Raw genomic sequence first — 25102 nt, 5'->3', positions numbered from 1 at the left:
ACCAGAACAGGGGCTGACCCTTGGATCTACTTTAAAAATCATCAGTAACATCCACTTTCATAAGTATTTCAATGTATACTCTATTATACAAAGATCTTATCTCGTAATCTAATTCATAATAAAGACTGAAGGCAGAGATATCACAGTTGGTATCTTCTAAACTGAGCTCTCAACCATGTCTGGAGTGCAGCACTCACTGAGGAAAAAAAATAGGTCTATTCCTTTTCTGTTGGCCATGGTTCCCACTCCTGAAACTCTCACACAGGAATTCTGGGCAGGAGGACTGCACTTGGGACTGTCTGTTTTCCTACCCTGCCCTTATGTGCAGGCATAGCCAGGCATTCATACAATTTTTTTTAAATGCACTTGGGAGGTTGTTTCAATTTTCCTTTTATCTCTCTGTTACTTCAATACAGCGTTTGTGCATTCACAGCAGAGACAGAAAGCAGAGCTGCAGTTACACCCAGTAACAGAGAACTGGTTAGGGTTATGCCCTGCTCTGTCCACAGTTTTGGGCCAAATCACCATAAACCTTGCATACATGCTTTTCCCAGTCAGCCACTCTAAATAGGTGATACCATTTTTCTTGTAGTGAAATGGTTCTGCTTTATTTTAGCTACATATTTTCATTGCCAAGTTGCATATTTTCTCTCTCTGCTGTGCACCTCAAGTTATTTAAAATACTCTTTGGTATTTTCTAATATTCCCTTGAACTCTTGCTAAAACTGAAGATATTTATAGCTGATTCATTTTGAATTAATATATGTGTGCTTGAAATATTTCAAATCTCTGAAGTAATATTTTCATCCACTATGTACTTTTTTAGTAATATCTCAAGGTGTTTGTACATCTCTGGAAATAAATGTGAGCAGTTAATTCTCATTTCTAATTGCACTTGCACAGTGCCATGTCTTTTTTGTTGAAAACAAGTATTACAAATCTGGATAGGAGACTAGACTGAAATTCCTGGTAGAAACTTAACACTTTTTCAATTCAGATTCCATTCTTGTGGTGATACACATATGTCCTAAATGCACTGTGTGAATTAAACACTTACTAAAGCCAGTGAAACAATTCACTTGTGAAGAGATAATCACATGCATATGCTTTTTAATAGATTATGTTGAATATTTGTATTGACATAGAAACCAATATTTTTAAAAAATAATTTGCTTAAATGTGTATCTCCAAACCACTTCCTTGTATCCTAAAAATTGTCAAAATACAGTTATGGATGTCTGAGGGAGAAGAAAAAGGTTTATTTGTACTCTCCTTGTAGGGCCAATGACCAGAATCACCACATTACTTTCAAAGTTAGGAGAAATTGCTTTCAGGTACTACGAGGAAATACCATCAATGGTTTTTACTTGTATAGACCATTTGGGTTTAGTGCTTGGCTCCCAGTTAGGACAGAAGTTTTGTTTGCATGCAAAATTTACTAGGCTTTATTCTTTCATTTTGTGTGTTCATTCTTTTGTTTCAGTTCACTTCTTCCTCTGCAGAATAGAAAAAAAATGAAGTCTCTAAATTTTATTCTCAGTTTTTAAGTTTTAGGACAATATAAATTTTAAACTATACAATAAAAACACTCATTGTGGGATTTTTTTTTATTTGAAGCACATTTGTGTAAGTAAGTTCTCATGGAACTGACAGAAACCTGATTTCATTAAAGCTGCTGAATCATGTTACAAAATACTATGATTTGTGATATTTTATTCTTCATTTATATGTGCAGATCTAGCTAGTAGATAAAAGCAACTTATCTGCATTTCTGCACTTGTGTCCAGAAATAGAGATGATGATGTAAAACAAGTAGTTCTTCCAAATGCTGATGCTGAGAGATTTGTTATGATGATGGAGGATGTTTGCTCTCCAGCTCTAGTCACTTGTAAGATGATCCACCTTTGATGTTGTGGTTGGGAAAAAACTCTGAAACACTATATTTTTGAGGAGAGTGGTGTTGAAATCTGTATCCTGATCCAGATTTTGTTCTCACAACAGTGCAGCCCCACTGACTGCAGCTGAATTGCAAGTGTGGTGAGAAGAAAACTGGATGCAATGAAATAAAACTTTATGCACAGAAAGTTAATTATTTATACACAGAAATACTAGGTTAAAAAAAAAACCCGCAGCAAGACACAAATTTTGCTACTGTATCATGGATAATTTTAGATGGACACATTACTCAAGGAGAGTGTTGTCATAAGGGGTCATTAATACCATTGTATTTCCAATTGCAAATCTATATGTTTGAAAAATACTGAGGGACTGTAGAATTCTTAGCTGTTTTACAAATTTAAAAAGCTTGTAGTGTTTAGTAACACTAAGTTAGTTACTTGCTACACTGTAGTGATCAGTTTAATGCCATGATATTTTGGCAAAACTGTCCACATTCTGCTCCTGGTTACTGGGGTGCATTCCACCAAAAAAATGATGAATGCGTCTAAAGAACAGAATATGACCCTCTGTTTTCCTTTGTTTCCTAGGGATAAAAAAATTAACTCAGGCTTCAACATGGAACAGCTTAAAGCAAAGGGTGACGTTAATAAAATTGAAGAGAGGGAGGATTGTATTTTGCTTAAGCAGTATGCTGCCACTAGAAGAGAAGGGAATAAAAGGCTATAGTTTAGCACAGCAGAAAAAGGAGCAAGCTGCTGAAAGCTTGGATAATTTGGGGATATAGAGATGTCACTTCCTCCATTTGCCAGGCTGTGAAATTTTTTGTAATTCCCTTTGGTAAAGTTGCCAACACAAACAAAGGCAAAAATGGAAACTTCCGTCCAAATCCTCCTTTGATGAGTAAAAAGACATAGACACTCAAGGGAACAAATTTGTCAGCACCATTTTACCCAGATAAAGAAAGAATATAGAAAATTTATCAATTATTTATGGTGAAAGATTGTTAGAATTACACTTTTAAGAAATTATTTTAGTATCAGATGTATATCTAAAAGTTACATTGTCATCTGTAGCTATGGGAGAAAGACGGCTTTGTGGTATCAGAGGATTTTTTTTTAAACTAGCTGTTGGCCTCTTTATATGAAAAGACTGAGACCTCAATAGTTATTAGGCTCAGCAGGACTTTCAGGGTATGGATTCTTTATTAAAACATTCGTAACCTATCACATAAAAGCTATAAAAACATTGTACCAAAAAAATGTTACATTTATTTGTCTTACTTTTGATATAGCTTTTGTTCAAAATGCTAGAGGACATTGGTAGGACAGTGTTTGATAATTGCCTGAGAAAAGCTGTTTCCAGTAAAGGCTGTATTAACCAATCTGTAAGCTACATATCCCCCTGGAATGTCCAGACATAGGGATGGAGAAACCCAAGAATTTTCACCATGTAACTCATGTTTGCTGCTACTTTTTACTTAAGGCTCCCTTTCAAGTGTTGCATACAGCAAAAATCGTATCTTTATAGAAGGTGACTGGCTTCCCTAAATTTATGAAACATAAACTTCATTCACTCAAAACCAGAACTTTTCTCTGGTTGTGTTTAATAGATTTAGTCTATTGGCAATTTTTTTTCTTCTTTTTTTTTAAATATTTATTATTTTTACCAATTTAGTTTTAGTGCATGCATAAATTTTACCTTGTTTCATTGAAAGTTTATATTTTTTAAAAAAGGAAAATTGAATTTTTAATACATACTTACATATCAAGGGAAGTGCCCTGAGTAAAAACTGCTGAATTTAATAATCCTTTAAACTGAAGAAGGCCTAAAAGAGTTTATTTGCTAGGAAAGAGCCATATAGCGGATCTTTTTCAAAGTCAGCCATTCCTTAATTCCCATGTCTCCCAAGTCAGAACCTAAACACCATCTTTTCCATCATGCAAAAAGCACTTCCCCTACCACACTGGATTTTGCTCCAGGCACAAATAAACAATGTGAGTCCTAGCACTGTGCCCAGAAAGGCTGGGATCTATTGCTGCTGCTCCTGCTTTTCCTTGCCCCAGCACAGAAGTACCACCTTGAGGTGGTTTGCATACCACAGCATAGGAATCCCTGCTTTGGATGTCTCCAACCTGATATTGCTCCAGCTTTCTGTTGAGAGGGTCTGTGGTAATTATGGAGGTGACAGCCAGCTTTCAAAATAAACAGTAAGTTAAAGCACGGATACAGCTCTTGTTTTATATGAAAAATCCATCATGCCATTGCTCAGACATTCATCGTTTTGGTTCATTCTGTGTTCACTGTAGTAATCACTTGTGCATGGGGGGAGGGGGGCTGAGGGAGGAGAGCTGGTCCTGTCACAGAAGCAGAAGAAAAGCTGAAAGAGGTGCTCAGTACAGGCGGTGAAGATCGTGTACACATGTGAAAACAAGATATAGATGGACTGTATTTTGTGTACTCAAACTGGATGTTACCTACAGCAGGAGGCTTGACTGAGAGCAGTCAGACACACAGACACTCTCACTCAGTGTCTTTGAACACTTAATGGTTAAAAAGAGAGAAAATGGGACCTGATGACAAGGACTTCAAAGTCTCTAATGGTTCAACTTCTTCCTTCTCTTGCAGCTTTTGAGATCCACTTCAAAAATTGAAACTCCTGAACTTTCACATACAGTCTCTCCTGTACTTCCTTAAATAAACTTTTTATTTAGTCATAAAATAAACTTGGAAGATTATACTGGAGTTGACTCTAGAGCCATAAATAAAACTAACTTTAAGATTCCAGGGTTGAGATCATATTTGTGCCTAGCACTAATCACTGAACATGTTACTCATCTTGATTGTAACCCTAGAAAATGTGATGATAAAAGCACATAATTAGCAGGGATTTGAATGAATACTCTTAACATTTTTTTTTTCCCTTGGATGCCTTTGAGAGGTAGGGTGTCATGTATCAACTTTACCTAATGAGAATTTACATGAAAAATCTTTTCAGAAAGTCTGCACCTTGAACTTGGCATGCATTTTGTAAAGCTCAGATTTTTTTTTGTTTATTTCAAATGAGAATTAATATCACAGACACTTAAAATGGTAGATGTAAATGACATGTAGATGAGTAATTTTTAGAAAAAGATTCAATGAGACCAGTGGAAGTGGAAGATGGAGGCAAAATACTTCGTTGCCAGTTGCAACAATTTTATTGTGTTGGTCATTAATGTTTGAAGTCAAAGGCTTGACATTTTGGTTTAAAGGCTGAATTGCAAAACTGCAGAAGTAAATCAGAAATTGCAGATGCTGAGAAAACAGAAGACAAAATAGAAAGACCTCTAAACTTTTATTTTATAAGTGGTGTTTTAAAGCTCTTTCAGGAATGTTATTTGTAAATATGTATAGTTTGTTGCTCTTATAAATTTCTGTTTACTATGTGTAATTCTTACTTATGTTTATAAACTTTTTCAGTTACCACTGAAAATCTTATATGATCAGATGTCTGTTTTTTCTTTGAACTTAAAATTTAGCTGGCTTCCATCAGTTTTTCAATTTTTTTACTGAGATTTAGGATTGCAGAATCACAGATCTTTCCATCTGTTTTCAATCCCTTTTCTGAGATTTACTCAGTTTTTAGTTTTTGATAGCAGTTTCAGTTGTGAAAAAAGTGCATGTTCTTAAATCCATCTAGTATCCACTGTTTTGTTATTATTCTCTGTATCCAAGAGGAGTGTCTGCAAGGCTGAGGTGAACTATAAGAGGGAAACTGGTGGGAACTGTGATGGAACCACAGACTTTGCTCTTAGAAGCCTCAGGCTGGTCAGTGTCCAGGCAGAATGTAACACAGCTTTAGTGGTGGCTGGAGAATCTAATAAATACATCATCACGTATAGATAGAAGTATTAGAATATGAATGATTTTATTTTGATCCCTTGATTTTACAGACAAGTCCTGGAGCAGGTGGGAGGCACTCATGAAATGAAATTCAAATGGTAGTTTTTCTTTCCATAAAGTCTGATCAATTGCCAGAAATACAGCTCAGATAAAACAAACAAAACAAAAGTCACAAGTCAACAAAGCCATCTTGGAGAAGGTTGTAAATTTAAATCTAATTTAAATTTCTTGAAAAAGCACAAGAGTTTGGATCTGGGAATTTATCATTTACCTTTGAACTAAAAATACAAACTAACAAGAAAAGCAGTTGAGTTAGTTTTTTTGGAAAAAGCTAGGCATGTTGGAGGTGCAATTATTACCATTATCCATTCGGTGGCTAAAATTTCCCCCCCCAGGACGTGTGGTGACTTGCCAGAGCCAGCCAGCCAGGGAAATGTGGACAGATCCCAAAGAGGGGAGAATCAGAGGGGGGTGCAGCTCACTGGATCAAAGCATCTTCAAACCCTCTGAATGCAAGATCCACTGAAGATTTCAGGAACATACCTTCATGTCAGTGAATTTGATATTCAGTTACAAAACTGTTGACCAACCCAAAATCTCAGAGGCGTCCCTTTCTTCAAAAGTATCTCTACTTACATTCTTCTTTTTGTGATTTTTGTCATTCTGTTGCTTGAAAAATAGAATCACTCAAAACCTGAAGTGGTTGTGGTGATTCTCAGGATGTATTAGAGAAGGTTGCTCAATAGCAACAAAATGCACTGCTGCTGTGTGTTTTTCGTTTTTCCCTGCAACGTACATTGAGAAGTACTTCACATCCTAAGATGAAATCTGAAGGAATAGTAAAAAAGCAACTTACTTGCAACTTGGCAGTGTCAGTTCATGACATTTCTTAAAATGTAAAGGCTTGCTGATGTGGTTTTCTTTTTGGTTTGGTATTCTCTGTTTGGCAGGCAAACAGTAAACAACAGCATCTAATACAAAGTTTAGAACAGGACAAAAATAATATCAGAAGTAATTTTCACTACTGTGGCTCTGAAAGAAGCAGGTTTGGTTGCAGAACTAATTGAGAAATTCAAAATACTTAACATTTCATGCTTTCATATTTTCTGAAATTACTGCAATTTTTCTTTGCTAATGTGTGCTCTTTTCCCTTCTTACATTTCTTTTGTAAGAAATGCCACATTTGTGTCCTTAGAATGATGTTGTAAATAAAGAGCATTATGAAGCTTCTGATTTATGTGTCAATAAAAAACATCTCCCTCTTAGTAATCTCAGTTTGCAGAGAAGTTAATCCATCACAGGGATGTTGGGACCCTGTGGTTTCCCTGACAGTCAGTCTGACAAAGGAGCACATGCTGTAGATGTAAATATTTTCCCTGGTCATCTCTTGACACTAGTAGTTTGTGCACCAAATTCTGGCACAGAAATTTTTTATTGCCGCTATGTGATAAACACCTTCACAAGTGTGCGGGACTGTCCCTTGCCTTCAGGCATCCAGACCTGAGAAACAATAAAATTGTCTTGTGTACCGAGGAAAAAGGAGGAAGGCTGGTGGTTGTTTCTTTGGTCCTTTCATTCCTGGTGTTTGTGTGTGACAGAAGACAGGAATACAGAGGTGAAATGGTGGCGGGGAGTGGCAAACAATCTGCTTTGGTTTGAAGCTGCTGAGTGAGGACTTCCTGCACACAGAGGTGGGCAGAGGGAGTTGTGGTGTGCTCCTTAACTGTTAGTGTAATCCAAGCCCAAGCTGGTTTTTCTCTGCCTGATGCCTGGGAGAGGAAGAGACAAATTTTGTTCTTTATTTGCTACTGTGATGACTCTTCACTACTCTGAGAACTCTTTGCAATTCATTGAGTAGGAGTGGAGCCTTGGAGCCCCTGTTTGTGTACATCCTGGTGCTTTCAGTCTTCTTTGGCAGCATTTTCTGCAATAGCTTTTTCCTTTGTTTCCTTTCTTTTGATGCCAAAAACCCCAACCAATCTTGTTTAGCCACCTTCCACATCTGATGTGTTGTTTGAGCAGTTAAGAACGAGTTTATGTCCAAAGCTAATGTCAAAAACAACATCTGAAAGCTGATTATGTTCTCCCCCGTACTTTAAATATGCTTCAGTGGGTTTTCATTGTCAAAGAGGTGGGCCTTCATTATACCACACAATGCAGTAAAATGAGGATTACTTGGATTTCAGTGCATGAGATTATAGCAGCTGACAGGCACCTGTTTAAGGAAGTATATTGTATTTATAAGCACAAGTATTTTATAAAAATTGAGCGAGATTTCACATGAAAAAAACCTTCCTCTTTAAACTTCATTACTAGCTTTAAGTACAAAAAAAAGGCATCAGGGAATCTGGATGGATGTATTTATTAGTGGCCCTTATAGTCCTGACAGTCCAATCTAATAATAAAGCATGGAACCTGTCAAATGATGGCACAAATATCCTAATCTGAACTGACGTGTCTCTCTAGCCCAGTTCATCAATCATGGTTTATTAGCTTTAGCAGAGCCAAGCTGCTATCTGTCATTTTGATGCTGCCGTGGTGACAAAAAATGGTGCTGAAAATGTGCTACAGGTGTAACTTTCACTCAAAGAGCATTTCTGTGCAGCAGTCAGGCTTGTGTTTGCATGGGGAGAGAGTGCCATCTTCAGTTTCACATCCTCACTGAAACAAGGCTGAAATTCCTAATGCTGCCCGATGGCTAAGGAGTGAGGAAAAGTACTGGTAGAAATTTGGAATTCTTATTTTTGTAAGACTCCTGAAGGAAAATACTAAACATCATTTCCTTGTCCTCATTTTAAGATACAGTTAATTTAGATCTATCTGTTATGATGAACAATTTTCAGGTGGTTTATTCTTTTGGTTTGCAGTGCTGTATAAAGAAAACAATTGCCAGTTGGATCACAAACCTGTTGTAACCAGTAGCATTTGTATGCCTAAAAAATGAGAGCTAGGAGGCTCTACACTGCTGCAGATGTACTGTGTTTTGTAAGAACCATCAATTCCATGTATTCTTTCAGCCCAGAACTGACTTGGTGTTTTCACTGGGGTCCTGGCACTTGACCCTTGTTTTTCTTGGCTCTGTATCATTTTACAGCAGAGCTCAAGGACGCTCCTCATCTCTTGTTTCCAGCATGTTAACATATTCAAGTAAATATTATCTGGCACAGGAACATGCATTATCCTTCTGGGGAGTATTTGTAAAAGTTTTAAATCCAGATCAAACAATGACATCCATCTTCATTCCTCTTGAATTTCTTTTATTTGCAAGATGAATGTTACTGGCAAAATTCTTTGATCTTTAAAAAGACTTTCTGTTGCTAATATTCACAGACAAGGTAAGCACTTATAAATACCTGAATTACTTGCAGAATATATGCCCAGGTATGACTTTTCTGTATATTTTAACACTTAATAGGGCTTTGCACAATAAGGAGCAGATGTGTCATAGCGACAGCAGGCGAGCAGGGACCAGGAAGGTGGTTTCATTAAAAGGGCCTTGGGATAAATGCAGCACATTAGATACCCACTGAAAGACAGGAGCTGTTGATGGGGTGACCTCTGAATGCAAGTCATCTTACTATAAACAGGAGGGTGTGGAAAGCCATTGGACAGAGCCAAGCTTGTTTACTATCTAGATCTCCTCCTAGTTAACTTAAGTAACTGGACTGTGCTAGGCTTGGCATGACAGTTCAAGGAAGAACAAACTGTCTTCAGTTTTCCCGAGTTTAAAAAATCCTAGCTGACTGATGCAAAAGCTTTTTGGTCCCGAGAACCTGCCTGCACACCTTAGCCGCTCTACAGTGGAAGTTAATTAGTGTGAAAAGAAACAGATATTCTCTCCTTTTTTTTTGTCCTGGAAACTGACTTTGCATATCTGGTTCTGTTTGGTTTCTTTTCTTCAGAGACTACTGAGGTAAGGTTATGATGGATTTTAATTTGCAATATTGATGTAAATGTTGTTTAATGATAAAATGGGAAATATAAAATGAGGATTAATTCCCATTCAGATGTTGTTCTGAAAAGGAGGTTTGATTTTAATTTCTGTAGTAACAGTTTCAAACTTGGTTTTGGAACAAGGTATTTATTCATGGCTCTAGAGTGCAGGAGTTTAGATAGATCATAGGACTGGATTCATCAGGTTCTTTCAAAAGCAGCTTTTGTTTACTACAGTTTACCACTTGTTAAGTAGTGTAGGAAATAAATAGTGTCATTCTATAATGTGCTGCAAATATCACAATTCGGAAATCTGTGAGCACTTCCTTGGTGTGTTATTTGATAACATATTTATAAGAGACACTTAAAGGCCAGTAGGCTGAGACAGGTGCCTAGATATAAGCTGAATTCAAATTAATTATCTCTAAACTACAAAAACTGTGAATACAACAAAATAAATTTATTTTCCTAATACTTAATTCAAATCCATTTGTTTAATTTATAAGTTGATTAGACATGCATTTGGAACAAATAATTCTGAAGTGTAAATATGTTAGAGCATCTGTCCTACCTCCTCCAAAGTTTGCTGTCTCTGTAATGTCATCTATAATTTTTATTGCACTTTTTGATTGAACAGACCGTTTTTTTTTTTGTGAATAAATTGTGATTAAAGCTTTCTTCAGGGAACCCATGTGCATGTGCTGCTGTTGTACTCAGATGCTGTTCCCTGCTGTGGGGTCTGTGCAGCAGCAAGAGCAGCGGTGCGGAGGCCACGGTGGGAGCTGGCATGGGGATTACTTCTCCTTAAATGTCTCTTTCATTCAGGGAAACTCAGCCGGGGCTCACTCTGGGAGTGCTGCTTTATTATCCTAGAGCAGCAAGCTAAGTCCCAGGAAAGAAAGAGCAAGGCAGTTTCGTTCAGCTGTAAACAGGCATTTACAGCCTTAGGGATCTGTAGTAGGTAGGGAACCTCTCTGGAAGAAAAATATAAATTCTTACAGCCAGTAAGTTCTTCGATTTTTGTGCCTGTGGTCTGGTAAGCAGCAAGCAGCAGGATCCAGTTACATCTTTCTTTTCTTGGTCTGTTCACTATTTTCTGAAATACATTCCAGCTAAGCAGCTTTCGACTGTCTCAGTAACTTTTGTGCCGTTACAATATCTTCTAAAGTAAATCAAATGTAAATTTGAAAAGGGTATATAAATCAAGTAATATTTTAAATTCTTGAATTAAAAAATAGTTCTTGCCAAAGCATTTTTCCAAGATAATTTGAGATTTATAAAGATATGTCTTGTTAAATGGTACAACAAATCAAATAGCAGCAACCTTGTGTGAATGTGGATAGTATCAAGCAAAAGAACTTGAATTTGGCTTTGGAAAACATCTGTATGTTTGTATGTTTGTGCGATCACGCACGCACGTATATATGCGTGTCAGAGTGCGCACACAAGGAAGCTAATTCCTCTGTTACAGAAATTAGAAGTCAAGGTTATTTTCTTAAACAGAATGTGGTTAGTGAAATGTCTGAACATACTGTTAAATAGAAGAAGCAGATGAAAAACCACACTGCATACTGTCTTGTTCACATGCTTACCTATCAATTTTGTATTTTTTCTCTGTTGTTTTCTTTTTTCATAAATTTTATTGAATTTACATTTGCTTTGGGAGAATAGAGGAAATAATTAGCACTTTGTTCAACTTGTTCAGTTTTAAGCTTTGAATTGTAAAACTTATTTAGTAAATGTACTTAACAAGGGATTAAAAACTTAACATGTTGTTTCAGTATTTTTAAATAAAGGGAGAGCATGGCTGTATTAAATTTATATACAAAAAGTATGTAAGCAGTTTTCAGAATTTAATGCTGTAGCTAATATGCTACTTGCTTCCTTTTACATTTTGCTTTATTAAAGATATTTTCAATCATATTGCTGGAAAAAATAAATAATATACATTTCAGTAATAGCTTAACAGGAGAGATAATATCTATGTGGTTTCTTTCTCTTTGCAATATTCATTCATTACTCTGAATCAATACATAATTAAACAGTATTCAATTATAAGTAAATATCTGCAGAAAAGGTGAAGATTTTTTTAAAAGCTGATTTTAAGATGGATCCCTTTTTAGGCCCAGAAGGATGCAGTTAAAAATACACATTGAAGAAGAACCTGGATTGATTTAAAAAGCATAATTATTGTATTGTTTGCATTAGGTTGAACAGAAATGTCAGGCAGAATCCCAGGATAGTAAAATTCACATATTATTTTACCTAGGATTATTCAGTCAATTATTTGCTTCCTAGATATTGAAGAAAAGTCCTTTGCTTGTTCTCATAGTAAATCTGTAATTGTTCTTCATATTAATTTCAGGGATAAGTCATGACTTATAAGTCATTAAATGACCCTTACAATCACATAAGTTTGGCTTCTCATCTGGCATAACTCATAGTAAAACCTTTGGAAGGCAAAATAATCTGAAGTGATTTAACATAAACAGAGATTCTGTGTGTATTATCGGTATTTATTTGCACACAGAAGTTATTATATGCACCAGAAGTTGCTTTTGTGTGTTTACATGAATGATTGAACAATTCTTTTCAACAGGGGCGTTCTCGTAGATAAAATGAATTGTCCCATTATGAGATTTTTGCTGTACTTGACTTATTTATACTGCTATCCCAGGTGAGCTCTGCATTCAATTAGAGCCACAGCTAGGAACCAAATGTCCATGTTGCTCTGAACATTCAGACTGTTAGCTTCACTGAAGCACAGTTTAACTTGATTGATACTTGGATTTTAAAGCAAATAAGGACTAACTTTTGCCCGTGGCAAAATATCTTTGAAGTTTCGTGCCTGTGCCGCGGCTGGATTAGCTAAGTGATAGCACTGGGGCTGGGACTGTGACCCTGTTGTGCTTGGCAGGTTGTGATAAATGGGGGAATCTTTCTTAACCTCGTGGCCAAAACATTCCAGGATCAGTTTGGGGAGACAGGAGAGAAAGGAGGAGAGTTGAAAGATGCAGGAGATTTGGCATGTTGAGCTGGAGACAAAGGACACTTGCTCACTTGTTTGGAATAGGGGTGAATGCACAGAGTCTTGTGGGAAGAATGGCTGCAGATGCATTAAAAATGTACTTTATTGTACCTTATTGTAACTCCTGGGCATTGCCCTGGGTACGTGAAATTCATCCATCACTATGAACTGTCTCTTTATTTTTGTTTTGAATGCTTTGAGAGTTTAGGGAATCTTGGTTGTTATATTTCCCTAAACTAAAGAGATTTTTTTCTTTAATACTTGAGATGGGTATATAAAACCATCCAAAATAAATTGGAAGAATTCCTTATTCCACGTAATTGTCTGCTGGCTAAAGAATTTACTGGAGGACAGCAAATATAAACAAAATGGTATGAATTTGGAAAAACAAACCCCAACAAGTTAATTGATTGCTTCTGGAAAACTAGTTCAACTATTTTGTATATATAACACCTTTAAAATCAAAACATAGTTTCAAATATTTTCTAAGTATGAATTTTAATGTAGCATTAATAATAATAGTATTAATAATAATAATATTAATAATAAAAGAAAATCTCTTTAGATATAATAAAGATCTATAGTGAGATATTACCAGTCAAATTTTCAAACCTGAAAAAAGAGACTAAATTGGCCTACATGTGAGCTGAAATGTGATCTGTCGAGTGGTTCCTTCTTGTGGCAGTATTTTAAGAGCTGTATTTCCTCTGATGTTGTCCCCCTTGGCGAATAAAGAAAAATATATTATTAGCTGATAGTTTGAGATTTATTTACATACCTTATGCTGTAGATACAGCTATTCTGACTAGTGCTAAGAACTACAGCACAATGCAAGTGGCAAAAACAAAATTAAATATTTTTGATGTGATTTCTAATTGTGGCTGTTGTCGTTACTAGTATACAACCAAATGCATGTTGTATTCCTGGATATAGATGCTATTAATCATTTATCCTTTTATGATTAATTTCTCTGAATGATATTTTAGCTCTACAATATTAACAGGGTTTTTGATGAAAGTTGTGTTGTAAATGTTCATTAATATTTCAACAATCAAATCTAAATCATATGTATAAAAAGTAGTCTCACTACATAGGAGTTTGCTTCTGTGATGCTTAATAGCATATAGTAACTATAGTGCATAGTATGTGCAGTGTATTTTCCTATGTGTTTATTAGAAAGGATTTTATCTGTAGTTTGCCTTTGCTAAATTATTATTCTTTTCCTTATGCCCCTTAAAAAAAAAAAAAAAAAAAAAAAGAAGAAAAAATAGGGACTCTTTCCTAGCAGCATTTTCTTCATTTTTACTGACATGTTCCAAAGTCACTGAAAATTAAAGTAACGAAAAACAAAGTAAATTTGGTTCCCTGATGACACAAATGCATGTGAATAGGTCTTTAATTTAAATCCAGTGTTTGTGAGATTTTACACTGCAACACTGTGTGTCCTTTCATCTGACCGCTAACAAATTATTTATATCCAGTTGGATAATATCTGGGCCACAAAAAACTGACTATTTCATTTTCCTCATCAAGTAGTTTGGAATACAAATAATCTTTTGAGTCCTTACTATAAGAGGAATAGGTCACTGAAGTTCTTAGTTATCTGATGTAGTTTATAATTGTTAGAACAGCTGCTAGAAGTTGTTGCTAAAATTCTAAACAAATTAGCTTCAGTAATGTGGGAGAACAGAAATGTATGAAGCTAGGAAAAAGCACAGCTGTTCACTGTTAGTGAACAGGAGATTTACTCGGTAATTCTCTAATTAGACTATGATGTGCATTTATTACCTTCTCCTTCCACTTTTTTCAAAAGTTTTGAACACACTTTTAAAAATTATTTGTAGCTTAGTCATTTGCATGCACTTAAAGCAGGTGGTTTTAATTGGAATAGCCTCAGTGCATTGTGCAAAAATACTATTGTTGTACAATTAGCTGATGACTTCAGCTTAGGCTGTTTTCATAGACCAAATCATTTGTTCATGATCAGATTTATAAATATTATCTGTGGAAAAGTCAGATATTTATAGCTGAATACCTTTGATCTACTACCAAGAGAAAAGCTACCACAGAAGAGCAGAACCCTTTTTATTGTTGGGGCTTTGTGGTAGGTTTTTTTCCAATTTTATTTTATTTTAGTACTGTTTTAACATAATTCCCATCTTCCACAATGCCTACAGGACTCTGCCAGCTGTTAATAGGTAGACAGGTGCTGGGCTAAAATCATGTTCATATTACCTGCTCATATTACCTTGTTCATCTCCTTCCAACCTGTCTTATTGCTCTGTCCACCTGTTGCTTCTTGGCATTAATTGAGCCTCCTGTCCTACTAAGGCATATTCAGACTCACCTTCATTATTCTGAATTGTTGCACTGACAGTAACAGGCCAAACCGCCCCAATCCGATTTAGGCCTAAGCTTAAATCTTTGTGGGCTTGTGCTAAGGTTGACAACCCCTCTGCTCAAGGAATGTCTTTTGCTGGAGGAGTGAATACAGCATCACCTCAGGCAGCTGTTGCTGAAGCCATGCAGAATTTGGCAGAACTGGATCTCACTCTGCAGTCATTGCCGTTGGTCACAAAGAGCCTCTTTGCGTCCTCGGGTCTCTGCACACGCACTCAGCATAAATGTGCTCTTGCCTTTCAGGGTTGTGAAGGAGCACAGTGAATAACAGGTATTTTTACTGAAAAAATTATCAATGTTTAGATAATGAAGAAGTCAGATGTTCTTAACTGTCTGTGAATAATGCTCAGTTTAATTTTCTCATCATTTTGGTATTCTGTGTCACTTACAACACTGTCAATTGAATATGGTTGTCTCTCCTGAGAGATGAAGAAGGATCCAAAAAACACAGAAGTGACTGGAATCCTTCTTACTAGCTGCACACTGAGAAGTGTACTGAAAATCTGCAGTAGTTTCTCTCCTTTTCTGAAGGAGCTGTGCAACATTACCTCTGATCTTGTATGACATATGTGTGATGGACAGGTCACACAGGGTGGATTATGCTGGCAGACACTGCAGGTAATAACTGGTCTTCTACCACTACATCTGGCTCATACAGCTTGGGTAAGACCAAAAGTGAAGAAAAGTTGGCTGAAAAGTATCTGAGCAAAATTGGCATGAGTGAACAAGTGGCTAAACTTGGGAGAGCTCATAGGAAGAGCTTACCGTGTTGTCTGGAATAATTCAAACCTCAACCTAGGAACTCTGGATTGCCAATAAATCAAGTTGTCATGTAGGTGAATCCATATACAATGCTTTCAGTGTGCCCAAAGTATTCCATCTCATTCTGTCAGACCAGGATCTGAGTCAGGTATTCATTCACTCTTAAACAGGTTGTACTTCTATGAAGACTTCAGTGCTTGAAAACTAATTAGTACAAAGGTCGCATCAAGTAAGGGTATGGTGAACACATTAGAGCTGTTTTTCTCTTCTTGAGCTTTTTGAATATAGTTCAAAACCACAATCCTTGTCCTTAAATCCTTTAAAGTCCCTTTAGCTCTGGGATGAAGAATACAGCTGATGAGTATGCTTTTCCAAGACAGAGAGGATAGTGAAACTGGTGGTTTTTTAGACCTTGCTTACTTAACACTGGCCCAGCATTGGTGGGTTAGCTCTCATTGGAGCTAAGAAACACAGCATATTTGACCAAGAATAAATCACGTTTTTTGGGGGCTGATCTCCTTTAACCTTGGCACATTGCAATATGTATATTAAAAACACAGAAGACAAACAAAAGAGTACAAGGAGAGTAAAATAAATGCTTTACTAAATCAGAATATTTTACATGTATGTATTTAATCATCTGTAGTGGGGATGAGTATTTGAGAGATGTGAGATCATGTTGTTTACTGCACTGGGGTATCAATATGCTCCTTGGTAAAAACCAGGATAGTGAAGTAAAGAAAGGAGGAGATGATCGACAAGGCCATTTGTTTAAATTTCAACTAAGTGAGGGATGGAAAAATTGTGACAAGTGTTCTTTGATCTCAAGGGGAAAGACAGATTATTTTCTGATGAGGCAAACGAGTCAGGAGAGAAGTTGTCCTTTGTTCCTGTGGGGGTCAGTACGTAAGCTCTTGGGTGAGCTAAGGGGAAGCTGGATTCCAATGAGACACCAGCATTGTCAGAACAGAAATGTGCCTTGAGGCAGAGATACTTGACTGGTGGTGGAGAAGTCAGCATTAGCAGTAGAAATACACTGTACTGTTTCTCATACAAGTTGGTTTCCACTTGAAAAGAAAACAACATGTTTTATTATGCTTTATGGCACAGTACTAAAGGCCTTTAACAAAATAGCTTGAAGTATTTGCATGATCTATTTGCAACCTGGCCAAGTTAACACAGACATAGGAACATTAACTTTTGAACTTCCTGACTTTCATTGCTTTAAATTTCAGCTTCAAAGTTTACTCTTTTTTTCTTTGCATTTGTTGGCCCTGGTTGGTTTTGAAAAACAGGAGGAAAGAAAATAAGTTCAGGTTTTCTGAGAAGATTCTGAATTTTATGCATATAACAGGAGATGACTTGGTATTACTTTGAATATTAAATGATACCTCCAAAGCAGCTTTGATACACCTAGTTTGCTTACAATATTTCTGTGGAGATGATGAATCACAAGGTGAAATCTAGAAAACACTGCACAGCATAACTGTTTTCCTGCATTTCAGTATGTTGGGGGTTTTTTGCCTGAAAAGAGATCAATGGTATTTGGGAATGCTGATATTTAAAAAGCAAACACTTAAATAAAAATGATGCGATTGCAACAAAACTGGAGGACATCATGGGAACATAACTGAAGTAAAAGCAGTAAGCATTTTCCATGTCTAGATTAAGAATGGTACCTTCTAACTATTGCCAGTTTGGAGATACCAGGAAGACACCAAGGGTATACTTGCAGATTCAGCTTCACTGAGATAGAGTGCTGACTTGAAAAGGCAAAAAAAAAAAAAAAAAAATGCTAAAGGTTTGTATTTAGGTTGGTGTGGGCATTTTTTAAGAGATGGTGTGGGTGGGGGGGATGAAGAGAGCTAGGAAAATTATATGAGAGAAAGAAAAGAGAATGACAGAAAACCAGTTAGTGCATTAGTATTTTTTCATGAATCTGAATTCTCTTCCCTCTCTTCTCCTCTCCTCTCCTCTCCTCTCCTCTCCTCTCCTCTCCTCTCCTCTCCTCTCCTCTCCTCTCCTCTCCTCTCCTCTCCTCTCCTCTCCTCTCCTCTCCTCTCCTCTCCTCTCCTCTCCTCTCCTCTCCTCTCCTCTCCTTTCATTCTTTTTTTTCTTTTCTCTTTCAAAGGGAGCCAGGCCCACCCTCCCAGCTGCAGGGAAAAGCATTCTGTGAGCTCTGAGCTATTAGGTAACTCAGGCTGAAACAAAAAGTGTCATTGTAGTATGGCATTTGCCCTGCCTGACCCACCATTTAAGGGAAGGCATATTTCCTTCTTTCATTGTACACAAACAAACAAAAAGGAAAAGAGAATGCCAGTTTTTCCCACAGTGCATGCATAAATGCTTTTCAAAATGTACAAGTTAGCACTTTACAGGTTCCAATCGCTTAAATTATGACTTGACTGTTACGCTGTTACACCCTCTGATATTTTTAGTGCACTTGTGCCAAAGGCAGTTTAAAATGTGTTTTAAAAATGTTTGCAGGTATAAAGGATTTTAAAAACGCTTAGAGCTCTGAACTGTTTGAACCCATTAGTCATGTTGCAAAAACAAACACATAGGAAACCTTTCCACAAGCAAGAAATTACCAAGGAAGGAATGTTTAGTCCCCAACAACAGCATATGAATAAGAAAATTGAGGAGTTAAAGTTGTCTCAGATTTTATCAATCATGTCACCTTAATGATACCTTCATTCTCTAAAACTTCTCAATAGAAACAGAGTTTTATGTTTTATTTATATAAAGCTTTCTGATTTATGAAAGGCTTGTGTCAATGGTAAGACCGTGCAGTGTGCCCCAAAAAAATGATCATTATACTCTCATTGGAAATATGAAAAAGGCATTTACCTGGATTGATTAAATTCCAGTTAACTTTAGTGTGTATGTAATGTGCACACCAGCAAGAGCTCTAGTGTGTTACTGCTCATCATTCCAGCCTGGGGAAATAAGACCTAAATGAAATGCAGTGCCTCCTTGCAGCTCTTTGGGCTGTCCATGGACTGGTCCCTGGTTTGTCCACACTGTTCTCATCAGCAATTTGTACAGAAAACCCAAAACATTGTGAGAGTCATGAAGATTGTCATCTCAAGAAGTGGAAGCATTTAAGATTATTGTACGCTTTTTAAGACATAGCTCCTTCTTAAAATTATTAAGTTCAGTGACTGATTCAAAGGAGCTGAGGCTCTAAAGCATGCAGCTTCCATGGGAGACATCCCTCTCCGTTGTCATAATCGATGTTGCCAACAAAGAAGACTTCGTGGAGGATGTCATGAGGCACACAGGCTTTGTCCCTCTCTCTTTTGCAGCACCATTCAGTTTCCTCAGTGTTTCCCAACTACCTGTGTTTCAGCAGGTAAGTGGAGAGTAGAAGCCATTAGTCACAGTTAATTTGGTGTAATTCCCCTCTGCCTGAAATGGATGACTACTCTAGGTCCGGTGAAATACATCTGTATCTTTCTGTTCGGTGTAAAGGAAGCCCTCATGTGACAAGCCTAGACTGATTTAGATGCCTGAACTGTAGGTATTTAATACTAAATATATCCCTTCTGGATTAGTATTCCTTGCATGTTAGGTGTACATCTCCAAGTGGTTTTGGCCAGAGTTACTACTGTAAAAACATGCAATTATGCATTTCATCGAGAACAAATCTATCTCAGGAAAGTTTTGCATGGAAAACAGAAGTGATGGTGGAACAGCACTGACTTTTCTTGTTCCCATACCTTGTTCTCACCCCTTAGAGGCATGGAAACATATCTGATGTCTTTGAATATGAAGTCTCCTCTACTGTGCTACATAAAATGCAAACGTTAGCATCAGCAGTCTGCTTTCATACTCAAAACTTTTAAATAATTTGCACTATACTTTTATTTAAAAAAATCAAACCTTAATCTTGTTTTGATTAGAGTTGTCAATTGTAGTTGATGGCATAATGAATGATTTCATTACTAAGAAAATAGAAGAGACCACTGAATAGCTAAACCTAGTTTAGGTGGTGAGCAGACATGTTGTTTCCAATAGAGAAATAGCTCATATGGACTTTTATGAAGAAAAACCAAACCAACAACCAAAAAACTCCTTGAACAGTGAATTTTAAATCAATTTATGTAGCATATTTTTATTCATTCTTCCATTGCAGTCAGAACTCTTGTTTTCAGATCTGCAGAAGTATGACAAACATACTTCAGGGTGTGATTCAAATAAAATACAGCTATGTACAATCTTTGCACTGTGAAAGATAGGGGGGAAAAATCAATTTTCTATTGCTTCAAGTTTTTTCATTCAACAGTAGCATCAGTGTTTGGGTTTTAACTACAGCAGAAATGTAATTAAAATTTGCTTGTGCATAACTTTGTAGTCTTACATTTTCATTTACATTTTCATATGGATTTTAATTTCATTTAATATTATATTTTAATATAAACTTTATATAATTTTAATATTGTCACTAGGTTTATGGAAGTGTGGCAGAATAGTGAATTAATGTGAAAAAATCAGTTCAGAATTTGGGATTATTTAGAATTCTTTTCATATGTTTCTCTAGGTCTACTCAGCATATGTTTGATTTTGCAGAAGCTTCACTGAGATTTTGTCTTCACAGGACATACATAGTTGGAGTATTATTTGAATTCAGCCATCAAAAACTGCTTCACTTTCAAGAATATTTGTTGTTCGGTTGTGAGGTTTTTTTAATTAAATCAAAAGCACATAGATTTTCTGCATGGTTACAATTTGTGACTCAATCCCAGAGCTGTATCTGTAAGCAAAACCTTCCCCTGTTTTTGTTGGTCAAGCAAATGACATTATTTGTTTTGTGGTATCAATGACATCATGGCAGCAAAAGAAATCTTTGGCAAATGATGTGTACAAAGGCATTGTAAAGACAGTCTCCATTAAGGTTTTTTTGTTGTCAAGATGGTTATAAAACTCCGTGTAAACACTATCAAAGTCAGCATCTAAAAAACATTTGAGGAGAATTACTTTTCTTTACTATTCATACTCATGACAGTGTCAATATCCTGAGTCATATTCTTCTACCTGGTATTACCATCAAGTTGTTCCCCTGCCTGTGCCATCCTCTCCTGGAGTTGTTCTACAGACATAGTCCCTTCCCTGGACAGCAAGCAGAGATGGGTCAACTTCCTCCAGAGTAATTTGCTGTAGGGAAACATCCAGGCAGCCGAAGTGCACTTGCTCTGCCCATACTCCAGAGCAATCACACAGGCTGAGGAAGCACAAAGATGTGATTTGAGGTTGTCCTTGGGTCTGCCAAAAGTATTTTCCTTTCTTTATTCTTGTCTCCGTGATGTTAGAGTCTCCACAGCTCCACCATGCATAGCTGCTTCCTCCAGGCCCAAAGCATTGCAGGCTCTACTCAGCCCTGTTACAGCCCTACTGATTTAGGAGGGACCCTCAAGGCCATAATTGGTGCAGTAGATGAGGGAACTCAGCAGATTCATTGCCAGAGTAATTTAGTGCTGATGTGGCAAGATTTTTCAGCTGTAAGTGTTAGAAAGGATTTCTCACCTGTGTTGCATTATGAGTTTAATACCACCAGTGTGTGTGTGTGTGAGAACACCTCATAGAGCAGGACCATTTCATGGTTTAACATTTAGTGTAATGGGGTCCAATAAAATCATGTTAAAAGATGTTAATGTTGCAAAGAAAAGCATCAGAAGCAAGGAAATGCCAGAATTAATATGGCCTGTGGAAATTCTGCTTCTTGCACATTATGGTGCAGATCTTATTACCTGACATTTTAGGCTTTCCAGGGGGTGTCTTTTTTTCCAGTGAATGCATAGTTAGATTTTTTTTTTAATGTTCCTCACTCTATCTTTGTTAAACATGAAGCATCCAAAGCCCAATTAATAGAAAATCCTTCATCATGTAAATATTTATCATATACCTTTATTGCATTTACTGCCTAATAAATGCATATCTTTTTTTGCTGCCTAATAAATGCATATCTTTTTCACAGTGACCTCAAATTATCAGACACTTTTAACAGTGCTCATATTTGAATTCTGATGTACCAAGTCAGGTGAAGGTAGAAATTGTATAAAACTTTGATTATTTTTAATAAAAGTTTAAGCCAAGTGAGACTTTCATTTTTCGACATAAAAGTAACATTTATACACAATCATCTAAGGTCAAAGTATATTTTTCCAGCTTGGATCATTAATTAGGTCTTCTGTACAGCTGGAGTAGCAGAACTAGTCCATTGCTCTGGGCAGACTGGTCACTAATGACTTTTGTAATGAGTTTCACAGGTATCTGATGAGTGCTTAGGCTTGTATTTGTAGTGTTAGGCCCAAATCTAGAAGAGAGGAGAGCAAACTGTGGTGTTCCATCTCAGCCAGTCCCAGTGTTCTTCTTCTGTCCACACCACACCCCTACATCTGTCACATTTTTTTTCACTTGGCTTCTGCTCTCCTCTAGTTTTGCCACCATGGAGTGCCCATTCTTCTTTTGTGCCCTGATTTCTGTTCCCTCTCCCTGTTTGGATTTTGGGGTTTTTTTTCCTGTTTTTCCTCCCTTCACTTGAGTCTACAGGGGTTTTTTTCTTTCATCAGGGTACTGCTGGGTACCATGTACCCAGGGCACTGCACAGTGGGGGCTAGAACTAAGCAAAGAGGGAGAGTTTTGATAATGTCAAATTTCCCAACAACATGGGGTTCTCCTGGCACTCTGAAGTAATCCTAAGGCTTGTTCAGCACCAGCATCTTTGAGATGGAGAGTATTCAATGCAGATAGGGTCTTCAGAAATTGAGGAGCCTCACTGCAGCAGGAGTTCACCAACAGTGTGACAACAGGCCTTTTAGTATCTTACAAACTGAAATAAATGTGGACACCATTTCACAGAAATTATCATTTCTGGGTATTGATAACTCTCCCCCCGCCCTTTCAGTTTTGGGATTTTACCTCCAACCTTCGGGTGCTGAAGCAATTAGCAGCATAATGATGTGACATTCAAAACATGAACACAGCAGTCTGTTTTCACAAATTTTTGAAGGTTTTTAGCTGAAACTTTACAAACATTTTGTAGCAGGCAACCAGAGTAGGCAAGATCAGTGCAGTTCAACAGAATTCAAACTGAAACTGGAATCTTACTCTTGTGAATGATTCTCAACATGCATTTAACTAAAATGGTGAGAAAACCTGTGTAAACAGAGAGGGGGGAAAGGAAAACAGAGCAAGAGTAAAGAAAAAGGTTCTTTTTATAGCATTTAACACATGAGAATGTAAATAAATGTGGTGTTAGTGAAAGTTAATTATTTTGAAAACAGTCAGCAAGGCAGATTAAGAGGTAAAACAGTGCAGCTGAAGACAAAGGAAACAATATTTAGTCTTTGATCAGACATTTTCACAGTGATTTTCTGTTCACCTTCAAGGGTGGCATAATTTTATGAATAACAGAATTTGTTTTGCTACTTGAGTAGCCTTGAACAGAAATAGTGTTGATTCCATATGGCCACTTGAAAGAAAATCCCATGCCTGTTCGTCCTTTAAGAAATAACATTTTTATTTATTAAATCTTTTTTCTCATAGAGGGACCTAAAGGTACACAATGAAGTTTACATTTAGTCTCAGAGGACAAGCCAAATCTCTGTGCTTTTGCACATTTCTTCAGATAGTGTTCATGGATGAACTGCATCATCTATATTCCAAGTGTCAAACCTGAAATACTCTCACTTTTTAAGCATTTTGCTTTCATTGCAATATTCTTAAATAAAAAATACTCACTTTTTTTTCCTCCCCAAGTTTGTTGCATCACACAGGAAGTGAGTCTTTTTGATGCAATTGACCAGTGGCATTTCTGCTGTGACCTTTCAACATTTATCTAAATTTCTCAGTTGGGGCTTTTGTTGCAATTTTTTGGTTTGTTTTTTTTTGTTTATGTTTAATGTTAATTTATATGGATAAAGCATAACCTTTCAGATATTTAGATTGCTTTGTAATGTTGGTCAAAACAAAATGCAGTCGTCATGTGAGCTATAGTAGAAAAACTCATCTGTGAGTACTGAATTACTGCATCATCCCTGCCCAGGAAAACCAGGGGTCTTAATATATTCTGTATATTAAAAGTGCTTGGATTATGTTAATGCGTGCTGGAACTATCTTTGGGCTGCTGTGGTAGTTGCCCACCACAGGGTGTTGGGATGTCTGGGTGACAGACTCTCCAGCAGCTGGTTAAAGACAGTGGTTGAACTTTCCTGGGGAGTGAGATCTGAGCCCCAGTGCAAATGTGAGAGACAGTGCTACTGGTGGCAACCACAGAACAGAAGAGAAATTGGAAAGGAATGTATAAATTCCAGTAAATTTAAGAGCAAGGAGATAATAAAAATATGCTGGAAGTGAGTATGCTAAAGGGACATGGAAAAAGATCTACTAGGGTTTATACTATATATAGCTACTAGGCTATATATAGTACTTCTTTACTAATTAATATACTTCTTTTTCTAATTAATTTTAATTATGTTATTGTATTTTATAGCTCTAAATACATTATGTTTCCAATAATTTTAAATTATATTTTATATATTAAATGAAAATATTATTTTTCTGGTCAAAACCTTTGTAACTCAGTTGAGACAAGCTGCTCCTGAAATTAAACACGTCCTGTCAAGGAGAGGCTGTTGTAATTTCAGTGTCTTTAAATGATCTTGAATATATTTTTTGAACAGTTCCCTCTGACACTGACACACTCAGGAGACACAATAATCTGAATAACTATTTCTCATGTTTGTATATAATGCACACTGAAGGCATTTTTCATGGCAGATGGTCATACGCTTATATATCTGAAGTATTTTACCGTACTTCAGATGTTATGCTACTTTAATAACAATGTGGTTAACATAAAGCTATAGCAATGATGTTTGCACCTGAATGTTTATGAAATACTGCCTGTCAGGTTTGGGTTTGTGTGAGCCCTGACTGTGTCTCATGCTCTATGAGTGGCTCATCTCTGTGAGTGATGTTCCATGGCATTCAGCTGAGATAACTTATATATATATAAAATATTTAGCATTAGTTAAATCCTTTTTTCTGTTGGGCCTGGTGAGTGTTTTGTCATTTGTCAATAACTTAAATAGAAGTGAGTCAAAGTCACTTTTTTTTTCTCTGAAATATTTTTAAAGTAGCAAAAAAGTATAGAAGAGTTTCTTGATGCAAGGTATCCTGAAACTTGTCGTTGAA

The 25102-nt window shown here is 36.6% G+C and overlaps 1 protein-coding gene across 1 annotated transcript in view; it reads left to right on the top strand.

The window, feature by feature from the left end:
- The window catches only part of EYA4 (EYA transcriptional coactivator and phosphatase 4), a 137974-nt gene that overhangs the window by 47451 nt on the left and 65421 nt on the right, over positions 1 to 25102 (top strand). The window lies entirely within an intron of this gene.

The sequence above is a fragment of the Molothrus aeneus genome, chromosome 3, assembly GCF_037042795.1.
Source record: "Molothrus aeneus isolate 106 chromosome 3, BPBGC_Maene_1.0, whole genome shotgun sequence".
In the NCBI taxonomy this organism is placed as follows: Eukaryota; Metazoa; Chordata; class Aves; order Passeriformes; family Icteridae; genus Molothrus; species Molothrus aeneus.
Note: the sequence above shows the minus strand (reverse complement) of the source record. Positions and strands in the feature narration are given on the sequence as shown.